At 44.9% G+C, this 16,044-nt stretch overlaps 2 long non-coding RNA genes across 3 annotated transcripts; both read left to right on the top strand.

Moving 5' to 3' along the window:
• The first annotated feature begins 1,772 nt into the window (after positions 1–1,772).
• Positions 1,773–13,889, top strand: LOC138443200 (uncharacterized). 2 transcript variants are annotated; one of them, XR_011258024.1, is made up of 5 exons: positions 1,773–1,868; positions 8,012–8,124; positions 9,384–9,481; positions 10,594–10,665; positions 12,236–12,626. It is a non-coding gene; the product is annotated as an uncharacterized lncRNA (long non-coding RNA). The 2 variants fall into 2 exon arrangements; XR_011258023.1 differs by lacking the exon at positions 1,773–1,868 and adding an exon at positions 1,939–2,034 and having other exon boundaries at positions 12,236–13,889.
• On the top strand, positions 3,330–3,928 carry LOC138443199 (uncharacterized). Its single transcript, XR_011258022.1, has 2 exons — positions 3,330–3,409; positions 3,821–3,928. It is a non-coding gene; the product is annotated as an uncharacterized lncRNA (long non-coding RNA).
• Positions 13,890–16,044: the final 2,155 nt, after the last annotated feature.

Consider the following 16,044-nt stretch of genomic DNA (forward strand, 5'->3'; position numbering starts at 1 on the left):
TTAGCTGATGACCTCTGGCAATTTCCTTTTTTTAGAAAAAGAATTTTTAGATTTTTTATGGCTGTGTTGGTTCTTAGTTTTGATGGGCAGGCTCAGTAGTTGTGGTGCTTTGCTTAGTTGCCCTTTGGCAGGTGGGATCTTAGTTCCACCACCAGGGATGAAAGCTGAGTCCCCTGCATTGGAAGGTGGATTCCTAACCACTAGACCACCAGGGAAGTCCCCCTCTAACAATTTCCTTAACTTTTCCCTGCCTCTGTTTTCTTATCTGTAAAAAAGGAGGATGATAATAATAATATCTTCATACCTCTTTGCTGCTAAGTCGCTTCAGTCATGTCCAACTCTGTGCGAACCCAGAGACAGCAGCCCACCAGGCTCCCCCATCCCTGGGATTCTCCAGGCAAGAACACTGGAGTGGGTTGCCATTTCCTTCTCCAATGCACGAAAGTGAAAAGTGAAAGTGAAGTCACTCAGTCGTGTCCAACTCCAAGTGATCCCATGGACTGCAGCCTACCAGGCTCCTCCATCCAAGGGATTTTCCAGGCAAGAGTACTGGAGTGAGGTGCTATTGCCTTCTCCGCCATACCTCTTTAAGTTGTTGTAAAACTTGAGTTTTCAAAAAAGTGCTTAGAACACCGTCAGGCATATAATAGGGTTAAGTGTTAACTGTTATTTCCCACATGTTAGGGATTTTAATTCTAGATAGAGGCTTAGGTAAGTAATGGTGCAAATCCAGATTTATAGACTATTTGATCTTGAAGTCTGCTCTCTTTGAATGCTACTACCGTGTATGAAAAGAATACCTTACCTTGGATACTTTAAGAAGGCCCAGATTTCAACTTCAGGAACAAGTGTCCAAACCTTTGCGACCCCATGGACTGTGTAGCCCACCAGGCTCCTCCATCCATGGGATTTTCCAGGCAAGAGTACTGGACTGGGTTGCCATTTCCTTCTCCAGAGGATATTCCTGACCCAGAGATTGAACCCAGGTCTCCCACATTGCGGGTAGACGCTTTACCGTCTGAGCCACCAGGGAAGTTCCCCAAAGTAGAACACAATTGTCAGACCTTGGATTTTTGTTTTAGATAGAGAAGTTAAACTGCCTACGGGTAGTAGGGATTTAGCCCAAAGGGCCGGAATCAACCGTGTCCTGGTCCCGGATCCCAGGGCAAGTCTAGTAAGCTTGCCCTTTGACCTGAATCTGGGTGACGTTAGTAATACAGGAATAGGTGAAATGCCAGCCACACTTGGCTGGCCCATAAAAAGGAAATACTTCCCACACCTTGCTTTTGCACACTGAAGGCCCCCAGGTAAAGGCATCCCCGCCACAAGCCTCTGGCTTTAATGTCTGGGTGTGACTGCAGGAACCACCCAGTACAAACCGGAGTGAACCGGCTGCCCTTTCCCTACTCGGCTGCCAAGTCAAACAGAACACAGAGAACACAAATAGAATCGTCACAATAAACTGGTTGTTGGAGGCAGACACAAGAGAACCCACTCCCTGGCATGGCCACCCTCTTTGCGGGTCCAGACATGAGGTGCTCCGAGGGCTGAAGAAGGTGTGGCCCATGGGCATTCCTGCCCAGCGAGAAACCCTCTGACTTGTCTGTACTCACTGCCACCCACATGGATCCCTCCAGGGACTGCTTGCCAAGACGGGAGGGAGGAGGGTGTCCCCCAAGCTCTGGACCGGAAAATGCCCTTCCCACCCACTCGACTAATGTTAAGGAGGGACCTTTTCAGACACTTTTCAATCCTAAAGGCATCTGCGGGTTTGGAGGAATTCGTGCTAGACGTGCTTCTCTGAAGGGTCAGGCACGGGGGAGGAGAGAGGAGAAGCAGCAGGGACCAGGCCCGAGTGACGGCTTCAGGTAAATCTGGGCGGAGCTCTCCAGGTAGCCTGTGAACTTAGGTGGTGCCCTCCCTAGCCTGGGGCAGGTCAGAGTCTCCCAGAACTTGCCCAAACGTTTCTGCTGTGTGTGCTCTGGGGCATGTCTCTCTTTGCCTCTTGGATCGCAGGCCAATGAGGAAATAGAGGTGAGTCCTAGGAGGCTGGGACGGAGCCATGTTTTTACTCTGTGGTGTCAGCACCTTTTCATGAAGTTCTAGCAGATCTCACAAAAGATCTTTAATCTCTTCTCTGCCTTTTTGAAGAAATAAATTTTGTAAACAAGGGGGAGAGAGTTTCCCTGTGGAAAGGTAAACTGTAAAGTGACCCAGGTGGAGGTTTTCTGGGCATTTCACCTCATCTCGTGGGAATGCAGGAAGCGCAGATACTCTGAAAATGGACATCTGAGTTGGAAGACTGGCTCTGTACCACATCCTTGGGCAAATTGCTTAACTGCTTGAGCCTCAGTTTCTTTGGTAGTCAAGATGGGCACAAGAAAACTTAGTTCACAAGAAATGTTGGAAGGATAAAATGATATCACATATATGAAAGCAAAGAACATTCTATATAGTTTGGCACATCGAAGGGCCAGATCAACCTTGCCTTCAGTTATTTTCTTCCCCCACACTCATTGTCAGTGGCTTGCTGGGTTCTTGATTGGCCTGAAGAATTGGAAAAGAGATCTAGAAAGAGATAGAATCTTATGGTAAACAAAACTGTCTTATTCTAACTTAAAGTTTTAAGTGGGGAAGATAAGGACTGCTGCTTCACTTTCTTTCTAGCCGGTAAGATAGGTTATTTATATGTCTGTGGGTAAATCATTTCAATGCTTTACATTCTCATCTGAAACAAAGCACAAATCACTTCATTCTTACGCCCAAATTGACTCAATCTAATCTATCCACAAGTTGGACCTTTCCATTAACCATACTTTGGCCACCTGATTCGAAGAACTGACTCACTGGAAAAGACCCTGATGCTGGGAAAGATTGAAGGCAGGAGGAGAAGGGCATGACAGAGGATGAGACGGTTGGATGGCATCACCAACTTGATGAACATGAGTTTGAGTCAGCTCCGGGAGTTGGTGATGGACAGGGAGGCCTGGAGTGCTGCAGTCCACGGTGTCACAAAGAGTCAAACACGACTGAGCAACTGAACTGAACTGATTAACCTAACTTGAGATTTTTCCCTTTTCCATATGCTTTATGCTCTAGGTGTTGTATTATGGGGGTACGGGTGGTGTGGGTAGTACAACCCATATTCTCAAAGGGGTCTAGTTTGATCATTAGTAAACAGGAAAAAGTCAAAACTATCATTACCTTCCTGAAAATGTCAGAATTAGTAAACTGCTGCCTTGCCCACAGTGCTGGGATAAGCAGAGTCTGCATAAGGCTTGAATATGTGTCATGGTCTCAGCTGTTATCTGGGGATTTTTGTTTCTAAGTGCAGATGATGGCTTTGTTCAACTCACTAAGCCCTTCCTCCTGTGTTCAGCCAACGTTTGCAGAAGACTGCCGTCTTTTAGTAAGTAGGAACCAGACAGGAAAAACATTATGGTAGAGATGGGTGGATGGTGGCAAGGGTTTGAGGAGTGCTGGTCAACTGGGTACACACCTGGGGAGTGGCAAGAGAGTGGGAAGGGAATCGAAGGAGAACTGTTTAGAGAAGGGAGTCAGGGAAGTGAGTAATAGGCAGGTCAGAGGATGGAGCAAGGGAATGCTGAAAGGGAACGGATATGCTCTGTGGGCAGGTAGTAAATATCTGAATGGGAGCACAGGAAGGCCTAGCATGGAGTAACAGGGAGGCAACCCTGAGGGGCTGATTTGTCAGTGATGTAAAGTGGGATTGGATGTGTGTTTGTGCAGGCATAGAGGGATCTCAGACCAAGTCCAAACACCATTCACTTTAATGAAATGCTTCGTCTTTATGTTTCAGCCATCAGAAACAGATGCTGTCATGCTCACTGCCATGGCTTATTTTGAATTCCAGCAACTAACACCCCTTTGGCTTTTCCTCAAAAATAAAAGTCACAGTTTAAATTCAGCCGAGCTTGCACATTATGATATTTGGAGAAAATTCAAAGCCCTGGCCCCTTCGGTTGTACCATATCATTCAACCGCAACATTCTGTTCAGGGTGGTTGCCCTCACATAGTCATCTCAACCCTTCACTCCCCTGTTAGCCGGTTTGGTTTTATTTACAATTTGTTACCACCATATTCCTGTAACTGTTTCCAGAGCTGAGTGAAGAAAAAGGAGGCTTGCACACAGATTTCTCACACTGGAGTTAGCTTCTATCACTTCAGTTCAGTTCAGTTCAGTCGCTCAGTCATGTCCGACTCTTTGTGACCCCATGACTCGCAGCACGCCAGGCCTCCCTGTCCATCACCAACTCCTGGAGTTCACTCAAACTCATGTCCATCAAGTCGGTGATGCTATCCAGCCATCTCATCCTCTGTCGTCCCCTTCTCCTCCTGCCCTCAATCCCTCCCAGCATCAGGGTCTTTTCCAATGAGTCAACTCTTTGCATGAGGTGGCCGAAGTATTGGAATTTTGGCTTTAGCATCAGTCCCTCCAATGAACAACCAGGGCTGATCTCCTTCAGAATGGACTGGTTGGATCTCCTTGCAGTCCAAGGGACTCTCAAGAGTCTTCTCCAACACCACAGTTCAAAAGCATCAATTCTTTGGCGCTCAGCTTTTTTCACAGTCCAACTCTCATATCCATACATGACCACTGGAAAAACCATAGCCTGGACTAGATGGACCTTTATTGGCAAAGTAATCTCTCTGCTTTTTAATATGCTATCTTGGGTCATAACTTTCCTTCCAAGGAGTAAGCGTCTTTTAATTTCATGGCTGCAGTCACCACCTGCAGTGATTTTAGAGCCCAGAAAAATAAAATCTGACACTGTTTCCACTGTTTCCCCATCTATTTGCCATGAAATGATGGGACCAGGTGCCATGATCTTAGTTTTCTGAATGTTGAGCTTTAAGCCAACTTTTTCACTCTCCTCTTTCACTTTCATCAAGAGACTCTTTAGTTCCTCTTCACTTTCTGCCATAAGGGTGGTGTCATCTGCATATCTGAGGTTGATATTTCTCCAAGCACTCTTGATTCCAGCTTGTGCTTCTTTCAGCCCAGCGTTTCTCATGATATACTCTGCATAGAAGTTAAATAAGCAGGGTGACAATGTACAGCCTTGACATACTCCTTTTCCTATTCGGAACCAGTCTGTTGTTCCATGTCCAGTTCCAACTGTTGCTTCTGACCTGCATATAGGTTTCTCAGGCTTCTATAGTCAAGACCAAATTAAGCAACGAAGAAATCAAAGCTTCACTTCCTACTGACCTAGGTTTTTTAGAGCCTTCCCATTTTTCAGTATCAGGCACCTCAGGGGCTGCTAGGGACCTCAGGGGCTGCTAGCGGCTTCCTAGGTGGCGCTAGTGGTAAAGAACTGGCCTGCCGATGCAGGAGACTTAAGAGACCCGGTTGGATTCCTGGGCAGGGAAGATACCCTGGAGGGGGAAATGGCAACCCAATCCAGTATTCTTGCCTGGAGAATCTCATGGACAGCCTGGCGGTTTACCGTCCATAGGGTCGCAAAGACTCATACACGACTGAAGTGACTTCGCAGGCAGGCAGGTAGGGGCTTCCACATTTTCCCTCTCCAACTCTTGAACACGGTTCCCTCCCTCTAATCTTCAACAAAGCTCTAAACAATCAGTGTCTAAAGTTCTGCTTCTTTTAACGTATAAAAGCTAAATCCAAACTTATTTATGAAAGTGAAAGCCGCTCAGTCGTGTCCGACTCTTTGTCCATAGAATTTTCCAGGCCAGAATACTGGAATGGGTAGCCAGTCCCTTCTTCAGGGGATCTTTCCTACTCAGGAATCGAACGCAGGAGTTTCCTGCGTTGCAGGCAGATTCTTTTTACCAACGGAGCTATCAGGGGGATGATTCCCCTTGATTCCGGAGTTTACTCCAAGAGTGGTAAAGTTTCCTACGCTGGGTTTTTTTCCCCCTATCTCCTGCGCAAGGGAAGTTTGGCCAAGTGGTTGTATTGTGGGCCGCTGTCTGGAGGAGACGGCGGTTCCGGAGGTCACCCTGACAACTAAGGGTAGAGGGGATGATCTGGGTTTGGCCCTCAGTCTGGAGTCACAGGCAGCACAGAGAGATCTTGGCTCAGGACCTGGGGCTGCACCGTGCTGGGGCAGCCTCGGGGGTGTCCTGGCTTTCCACGGGGTTGGGGAACCCTCTCTGGCCCGGGGGCGGGAGCCGCCGTTCCACAAACTGGTTATGGCTCCACTGCCGCCTCAGCACTTTCTAATTCCGGCTCCAAACAACAACAGCTAGCAGCTGCAGCCATAGCAACAAGCCCCGCCCACCCGGCCTCGCTCCCGGCAAGCGGCACGTGACGGCGACGCCTGCGTCGCTCCCTCCGCCCCTGGCGCTGCGGGAGGGCGGGGAGATGACGTGTACTCAGTCGTCTCCTTGGATATAATGCATAGACGTCAACGTCGCCCAGTGTTTAGTGTGTAATGTTCCTCCGTTTCTATGGGAACGTCAGGCGGCCAAACACCGACCCCAGCAACAGGCTTCTGATTGGTCCGTAGCTTCCCAAGGCGGAGCTTCGTCTTCGCGCCCGCTCTGCTGTGTTGCTGTTTTGGTTGTTTGTGTCCCGCTTGTTTATTTCTCTAACAGATCCTGGAGGTTGGAGTCTGAGATCCCCATCGCCAAGGATGGGAACCAGGTGGAAACGTACCCAACGTGCAGCTTTCGCTTGCCGATTACAACCCAATAGATGGCATGTTTCCCTTGTGACCAAGTCCCTTCTGAGAGTCCGGGGCCGAGGCCCAGCGTCATCACAGCCCAATACTTGGTGTTTCACCCTCTGACCGCCCCACCTCCACCCATCAGCATCACATCTGAGGCCATTACCCTTTCAGCCTCATTCCACAAACTGTGTTGCCTTCACACTTAAACTTGTGTATGCTCTTAAGGGAGCGGGGCCGGGGTAGGGGGTACTTTCATACATAATGTCAGGATTCAGTGCTACTCCCTGCAGAATTTGGCTACATTTTTTTTCATCTGGTCTTAATTCTGTTAAATGACATCATTGATTTGTCGTTCCACCCATAGATGCCCAGTTTTCCCGTAGCCTGAACAGACACCAAAGGATCCCCAAAGACCTGCGTGGGTGCTTCAATTCGTGGGCTAGTTGAATATTAGGCTTTTCTCCCTGCCCATTTTAATTCAAAACTGGGGGGCATTTGACTTTTCCAAAAGAGACAGAAATAAATTGAGGACAGAAATGGGGGGGGAGTGTTAAAATCTGCTATTAAAATCCCATATTTCTTGATATATAATAGCAGTAAACATTCTGAGTCCTGAATGTTTCCAGAAACAGTTTTAACCTACCCTGGGCTCCCATCAGTGAAACCAGGTTAACATCTGGCAAGAGATAGTGATCTAGCCTCAGGGTTTTCAGTCAAGTTGTGCCCCAAAGAATGCCTTAAAATCTTAAGTTATGGTGTCAAACATAATAAATTTTCACCAGCTAGCTCATGCACATACAAGTCAGATGTTTCATAAAAGGTTTAGATGATCTGATAATATGTTTTCAAAACCCGAAGAGTGAGTGAGAGAAAGAGAGAGAGAGACCCTGATGCAACCTCAAGTTAAAAACAAGAAAAGAAAAGTACTTTTGTAGATTGGAATTGATAAGGAGTAAGGAGGGTATCTATTCGCTCTGTTCTAATTTTAACCTACCTTTCCCCCTTTATCTCCTCTGGTAAATAGTCTTGCTAACTGTCCTCCCCCTGCCCCTAGGCCAGCCTCATAGCCTATAATTTCCTTCAGAGATGGGAGTGAAATTAAATGAAATTGGGAGCCTGCTTAATGCAAATAGGACCAAAGGGCACAGCTCTGTATCATAATGAACTTCATTCTGACTAAGTCACAGGGACTGCAAGTGCTTACTATTTACCGAGTAAATATATTAAATTGCCAGGCAAGTCTCCCTCTTGTCCTGACACTGCCAGGGAATATTTGAAAGTCTGATATAAGATCATTTCAAAATGATCAAACATCTCTTTCTAATTCTATCATCTCTCTTTATGTTTCCAGGAATACAGAGTGTCTTGGTCTCTGAGAGCCAATATATCTGGGTTACACCAGAAGAGGAATAATGAGGCAATCTTTGTACTCTTCAATGAAAATGACCTGAAAAGCTGGAAGAGGTGGCTGAAGGCATTTTCTCAGTTTGGATGAGGAAGTGGGGAGGAAGGTGAAAGATGACAGTCTCCAAGTGACTAGATTTGACTCCAGCATGTGAACTGGATTTTATGATTCTGTCCAAGGGCATCAGTTATAACTTTAGAGCCTCCATGTCTTTTTCCATCTCTCAGACTTATTTCCTTTCTTCTTAGTTCTTTTGTTGTTCTTGTTCTTTTTAAAAAATATTTATTTATTTATTTTAATTGGAGACTAGTTACTTTACAATATTGTAGAGGTTTTTGCCATAGATTGACATGAGTCAGCCATGGGTGTACATGTGTTCCCCATCCTGAACCCCTCTCCCACCTCCTTCCCATCTGCCATCCCTCAGGGTCATCCCAGTGCACCAGCCCTGAGCACCCTGTCTCATGCATTGAACCTGGACTGGCGATCTATTTCACATATGATAATATACATGTTTCAATGCTATTCTCTCAAATCATCCCACCCTCGCCTTCTCCCACAGAGTGTGGTTGTTTGAACCCAAATATAGTCATGGGCCATGGTATGTAGCCCAGGGAGTCACAATTTAATTAAATACCATTACATTTGGTATGTAATTCAGGAAATACCAGGTAGATTATAGTTTTGATGGTACTGAAAGCAGCAGTTTATTTCATATGAGTTTACATGCACACACACACATGTACAGATCCTTTCTGCCCAGTGGTTTGGCTGAGCTGCTCCATTTAGCTGACCAGTTTCAACCTAAGGACTGTGATGTCCTGCTAGACTATGGATTTCTTCAAACCACAAGACAATTAATCTCCCCAGCCTATTTCCTCATCTATAAAATGGGGTCTGGAGAACTCACTAACCCCACCGGTTTGCTCTGACCTAAGAGGTTTGTAACGATGTAGTGATCATTAATGGGCACTGTGGAAACTCCAAATGGTGTATAAATGCTTGATAATTATTAATGGGTGCAGTTTTCCCCAATGCCTCCTGCCTTAGTACTGAGTGGAACCAACACCCATCAGGTTTCCATGGCAAAGGGGCCTTGACCCAGGCCAGAAAGTGTAGGAGCAATGACCTACATGGCCTTCCCAGGCCCAAGGGCCTCTTCCACACCCTAGCCATGACTGAATTCAGCTTGCTGTTCACATTCCTCAAGTCTAGCTTTCCTTAGTTGTAAAAATGAAAACATTACTACCTGCCCTGGTTACCTCTTAGGACTCATATGAGGCCCAGTCCAGGTAACTCTTTTTTTTTTTTTTTTCAGGTAACTCTTGTGAAAGAGCTTCGAAAACTGTAAAGCAGAAAGCATTTTCCAGTTTAAAAATGTCTTATGAAGTGATCTGCATATGAATCAGTGTCAAGGTGGGCTTGAGGGGGTATAATTCATAGGCAGGCTGGATGAATCCCCACCTATGTGATTTGATATGTCCTATATCAAGGCCTGGGCTTCCCTGGTGGCTCAGATGGTAAAGAATCTGCCTGCAATGTGGGAGACCCAGGTTCAATTGCTGGGTAGAGAAGATTCCCCTAGAGAAGGGAATGGCTACCCACTCCAGTATTCTTGCCTGGAGAACTGCATGGACAGAGGAGCCTGGCGGGCTACAGTCCATGGTATTGCAAAGAGTCGGACACAACTGAGTGACTAAACACACACACACACACATATCAAGGCATGCTCCCTCACCATTCCTAAAATTATCCATTTTCAGCCATATATGTCTTTGGTGTAAGCATTTGCCTCTCTCTTCAGATCTCAGTTTTAGAATACAGATATTTCAATTAGTAATAAAGCTCCTAAACCTGAACATAAGTGAGGTTATCAAATGGAACCACACGGGAGCCTTGGGCTCTTGAGTGAGTCTGAGAAACGAGTTGCTGGGAACCTAGAGAAGACTATCCATCTTATTCAAAGGGGGTCATCACAGGCGTGCAGGTTGCTGACAGAGGATCTGCAGAGCCCACCCAGCACACCTGGGCTCTCTCACACCTCCAGGGGGGAGACTCTCCTCCCCACATCCTCACCCAAAGCCTCAGAGGGCGCTACTGCACAGTGACCCAGGACTTTCCACCCTGTTGGATAGCAGAGGCCAGCAAAGTTTTTAAAAAGCTGGTGAACTGACATAGGTTGCCAACTTTTAATTTTACCAAGTAACAACAGTTGCCATCATTTCATAAATGACTAAAGTGAAAGTCACTTAGTCGTGTCCGACTCTTTACCACCCCATGGACTGTATAGTCCATGGAATTCTCCAGGCCAGAATACTGGAGGGGGTAGCCCTATACCTTCTCCAGGGGATCTTCCCAACCCAGGGATCGAACCCAGGTCTCCCACATTGCAGGTGGATTCTTCACCAGCTGAGCCACAGGGTATTTGAATACTCAAAAAGTCAAAAGGATGTGGACTGAAGGATTGAATATATGTATGTTTATGAAAACTCCTTGTTTTGTCTTTATTTCTTATCTTCCTTTGACAGTTCTATTCATTCTTCATTCTCCATGGGGTGGTGTTGACAGTGGTGAAGAGCAGACAGAGAAACCAAGGAGAGGTAAAAATCTGACCCAAGAACCATTTGAGTTTCCTGATCAGACTGGCTGCTTCTTGCAGTATGCATTTTTGGGTCACTGGTTTCTTTGGCAAAGGAGAGTAATATAATCTCACCAGATGGGTTCCTGGTAGTGGGACTGTAATACATTGAGTAATTCCCTTGGAATTGCTTCCACTCTGGGGCAGGTCAGTTTGTTTCTAAGGGTCTGATCCTTGCTTGGACCATGCCCCACCCACCCAAACACTTCTGGTTTTACCTGGAGAGTTGGGATAACTCACAGCCTTATACCTGATTCAGCCAGATCAGATAGAGGTGAATGTTGGAGACTGGCAAAGTTCCCAGAGGAGGAAACAAGCCTACCTTCCCCCTGGGATCCCAGGCAGGTGCAGGAGACACTGGCACAGCCAGTTTAACCAGCATCTTGGGCAATATTTGGCCAGTAAGTTTTTCATACTTCCAGTTTCCTCTGGCAGAAGTGGAATCTCTATATTCTGTGGTTGCATGTGGATGTAATGCAACCAACACCCTATTTCTCTTCTCTCTCTATGATTGATATACAGTATATATATTTCTCTCAAAAGCCCAATATGAATAGAAGCTGAGGCTATAATTTAATTCTAAGCAATTTAACCATAATTAAGGCCCCTGAGACTGAATTTCTCTCTTACCCGCCACCAGCCACCACAGAGTAGACACTCAGGGAAGTAAATGCACTTATTCATGTTACCAAGTTACTACTTACTACACTGGGGAGAAAATTTAGTCCAAATATCTCTTGTGGATTACAAACTTATAAGATCATTATTATTATTATTATTTAGATCATTATTTTTGTATTAATTTTTATTGGAGTATAGTGGCTTTACAAAGTCGTGTTTATAAGATCATTGGATTAAAAAAATTATTGAACCTATACAACCAAAATGGCATAATATACCTATATTATTGAATTTTGGTAAATATTAAATAACATAACAGTATCTGTAAAGCACTGAACATAATCCCTGAACAAACACTCAATAAATATTAGTTATTGTTATTTCCATGCATTCAAGAAGTACTTTTTGAGCAGCCTTTACTTGGTCAGGTACTATATAAGGGGCTAGAGAGCCAATGATGAGTAAAACAGGCAAGGTTTCTGCCTTCCTCAAATGGGGAACTAGACATAAAACAAATTCAACCAACATTTACCTACCAACACCAGGGCTTCACTAGATGCTTAGGGGTCCATCAATGAACTAAACAAATATTCTTGCCCTGGTGGAACTTATCTTTTAGACATTAGACCAACTGCTTTCTAAATAAGTGTATATTATTTTGAATGGTGTCTAGTGCTATACATACAAAGCCTAGGATGGAACAAGGGTTTCTGAAGTGTTCCTAATTCAGCCTAGATGCTCAGAGAGTTTCTCTATGATGATATGATACTGAAGTTTGTGATCTGGATGAAGGGTAGATTGAGTTGAGAAGCAGAGTGGAATTAGGGGCAGAGAACATATGTATAATACTAGCAGCTCATATTTAATTCATGCTTTTCATGTTATGATGCCTTTTCCCAAATGTTTTGGAGGCTGGGACTGCCAAAATCGGAAGACATCCCTGCATCAGAAGTTTGCATCCAGATTGAATTTCGCCCTGCACTCCAGAATGCATTATCGTTTGCTCCTTCCCAGGAATCACTGACAGTTGATGGTCGCTGCCTCAGCTTCCCTTGGTCTCATTGTCTGGAACAGTCAGCACCAACTGTAGTAGGAATGACTGCTGAGAACTGAACTCCACTTCTTATTACTGGCTGTAAGGAAAGTCACCATAGTGCCCCCCAGAAATATGTCAGCATACATTTGCTGCTAGATTTAAATAATCAAGCATGGGCTGAATAATCAATTTCTGAGGGTTGAGCTACTCTCTTCTCCCAACCCATATGTAAAAAAAAAAAGCCCACTTTTCCCTTTGCCACTGAATTTTCTCCCATTTAAGTTTTAATGCTCTTTTTCTGTCATTCCCAGCCTGAAAAGCATTCCAGTTCTGAAATAGTTCACATAGTTCTGTGTAGACATAATATTTACGGGAACTGAAGATGGGTGGATTCTGATAATGGCTTGTGGGATGGTCTTCAGTGCAGACAAAATAACAAAGAATTCAAGAAACTAATACTATGAGAGTTCAGTCCCCCATAAGTTTCCCAAATGTACTTGCTTAAACCCTGTATATTAGCAGAGTACAGGAGAGTGTCACCTGGGGTGAGAAAACTTGGTGTGTTCAGTGTTCTGTTTTACAGCACAGATTCTAAGTTGAACTCAGTTTATTGTCAGTAGCTCTCTAACAAAGGGCAAAATGGAATGTGCTTATTTTCAAATTCCTGTTAAAAAAAGGCCCTGGAAGACCTCACAGACTGCTTGAGGGCAATTTGTGTCAGTATTTTTCAGAGCTCTCATGTGAGACTCTTCAAGCTATTGAGAGAGAGCTTAGCAGCCATTGATGTTTAGTGTGCAGCCGTCTATAAGAAGGATCCATACGGGTTGTTATGGTACGAGAATGAAATAAAACCCTCCATGTCCTGTTTGAAGTTTAGTGACAGGTTAGGGAGGAAACTAAATGGGGAATGGCTGGGACATTTCCAGATTTGGTAGCAGTGATCCAAAAGTTGGTGTTTACGGTCTGTGGGAGGGATGGATGGTTTGTTGGTAGGTGTTATGGTCTGGTGGAGAGAGACAGTTTTTGGTAACTCAGACACTAGGGCTTGAAGTGCACCTTACAAAGACAGAGGGTTGCTGGGCTCCGTGGTTATATTTCTCAATACTTTACACTGGGAAGCATTTCCTCTACCCAGAATGCTCTGCTCCTTGCCCTTCTCATGACAAATGTCACCTCCTTCCACCCAATCCAAAGCAGCAACACAGTCACTCACAACATATGCTTCCACTTTTCCAAGTGCTACTTGCCTAGCACTTACTTTTATATATTTTATTTATTTGTTTTCTTGTTTATTACTAGACCATGAGCTTGGGTAGTTGTTTTTTCTTATGCAAGGTAAGAATAATTTGAGGTCTGTGAAACCCCTTTCTTCCCTGGAGGGAATTCTGAAACCAATGGAAAAATAAAGAGCCAGGAGAGAGATATCTGATAAGAATATAATTTAAATTAATCTCAAACCAGATGTGAGAAATTAACACCTCAGGGCTGTTTTTATCTAAAAATACAATCTAAAATCACTTAATTTGAAACTCTTCTCTTTTCTCCATTATTTATTAATTTTTTTATGTGAGTCTCTGGTTCTTTTAGCATGTAGGCCAGAAATGAATGAGAAGGGTGGATATTCACTGTTCCTGGCTGGGAGCTATCTTCGGTGAATTTGGGAATTTGGCGGCCAATGTGTGGAGCACTATTTGCATAACAACAGGTTTCCCGTGCTTCCCCAGCCTCTTCACAACCCCTTGCTTCTCTCTTTTGCAAGTTTCAAAGCTTAAGCAGACATCAGCTGGATGACGCTCTGGGTTCAAATAGACTTGTTTTGGATGGCAAAGTACTAGTAGCAGATGAAGTCCCAGCTCTTCACCTGCTATGAAGTTTCCTGTTCCTGGCAAATAGAGACTAGGGAAAAGCAAAGATTCCTCACCCACAGGCACCCTTCTGGGCAAGTGATATGAGATTCATTCCAAACCAGTTGATTAATCTGGAGAAAGGAAGAGAATGGTTCTGTCAAATGATTCAAGTGAAGAATCCTGAGGGCTGATCCCATCCTTCACTTACGGCAATCTGGATGGAGCAGGAGCACGTGGTGCTCCATTTATAACCACAGAGATCAGCTCTGGCCCACAGAGGGCTGCATCCAGGCCTGAGGTGATCCTGCGGTATGTGATATTCTAGTCCTGTCCAGTGCATGCCGAACAATCAACAAATACTGACCTGGTCCCAGCCACATTCTCAACCATGGCTGGATTGCCCAAGAAGCCAAGGAAGTATATGCTGGGGTGGGGGTGGAGAAAGACTCAAGGAAGAAATTAGGAAAACTGTACCCATCTTTCTATTTATGGAGTGCTTGCTATTGTGCCAAGCACTGTTCCAGGCTCTGGAGAACCAGCAATTTTTCCATCCCTCATGGAACTTACATCCTGGCATTATTTTTGGCATATTTGTAAGTTTTATTTTTTAGTAAAAATTTATTTTGCAAATTGATATTGTTTTTATTTTGAATTACTTGGAAGGGTATCATAGTCATTTTAGTATTAGCGCCATGAAAGTTGTGGAAATGAAAGTGTTAGTCGCTCAGTCGTGTCTGACTCTTTGCGACCTCATGGATTATAGCCCACCAGGCTCCTCTGTCCATGGGATTCTCCAGGCAAGAACACTGGAGTGGATTGCCATGCCCTTCTCCAGGGGATCTTCCTGACCCAGGGATCGAACCTGTGTCTCTTATGTCTTCTGCATTGGCAAGTGTGTTCTTTACCCCCAGTGTCACAGTTGGTATGAAGGTTTTATTATGGCCCTATTCACAGGGCTTTTGAACTAAAAAATTGGTTAGGTTTTTACCTCTATATTCAAATAGTTTCTAAAAAGTTGCTTGTGGTATTAGGCCGAGTTTGTGGAAAAGAAAGGATTGGGGGATACCCCATCTGAGATGAAATTTCTTCTTATGCTGATCATGTTTCTGGGTGGGACAGTTGCACCCATACCCTAAAAACTAGAGCACCCATACCCTCTTGAATGACCGCTAGTGGAATGATTAATAAGCAGATACGACAAATCCAGTTCTAAGGATGGGTGTTCCACTTGGGTTTATAAGCATCTAAATTATTATGCCTGATAAAGAAGGTACTGATCAGGATTTTGGTTTCCCTCACCTACACAGGGCTTCCCTGGTAGCTTGGACGGTAAAGCGTCTGCCTACAATGCGGGAGACCCGGATTCGATCCCTGGGTCGGGAAGACCCCCCTGGAGAAGGAAATAGCAACCCACTCCAGTATTCATGCCTGGAAAATCCCATGGACCAAGGAGCTCGGTGGGCTACAGTCCATGGTGTCGCAAAGAGTCAGACACGACTGAGCAACTTCTCTTCTCTCTTCTCTTCACCTGAGAAAGATACCGGTAGGAAGTCAGCCATCAAGCCCCTTTATCCAAAACGAGAATCCACGCTGCCTTCCCAGCCACATTCTGCAAACATTTATCCAGTGCCTACTAGTATCAGCAAGCTAAGGCCCTGAGGATAGATACCTATTGAATAAGATAGATAAGGTTCCTGCTTTGGTGGAGCTTGTGGCTTAGGAGAGGAAGAGAGACAACGAAAAAGTGCATACATAAACCAAGTAACCTAGTGATCAGTCTTCCAAAGAAAATAAAACCAAGTAATGTGACAGAAAGTGACTGAGGGGCAACGAGGAG

This window comes from Ovis canadensis, chromosome 7 (genome assembly GCF_042477335.2).
Source record: "Ovis canadensis isolate MfBH-ARS-UI-01 breed Bighorn chromosome 7, ARS-UI_OviCan_v2, whole genome shotgun sequence".
NCBI lineage: Eukaryota > Metazoa > Chordata > Mammalia > Artiodactyla > Bovidae > Ovis > Ovis canadensis.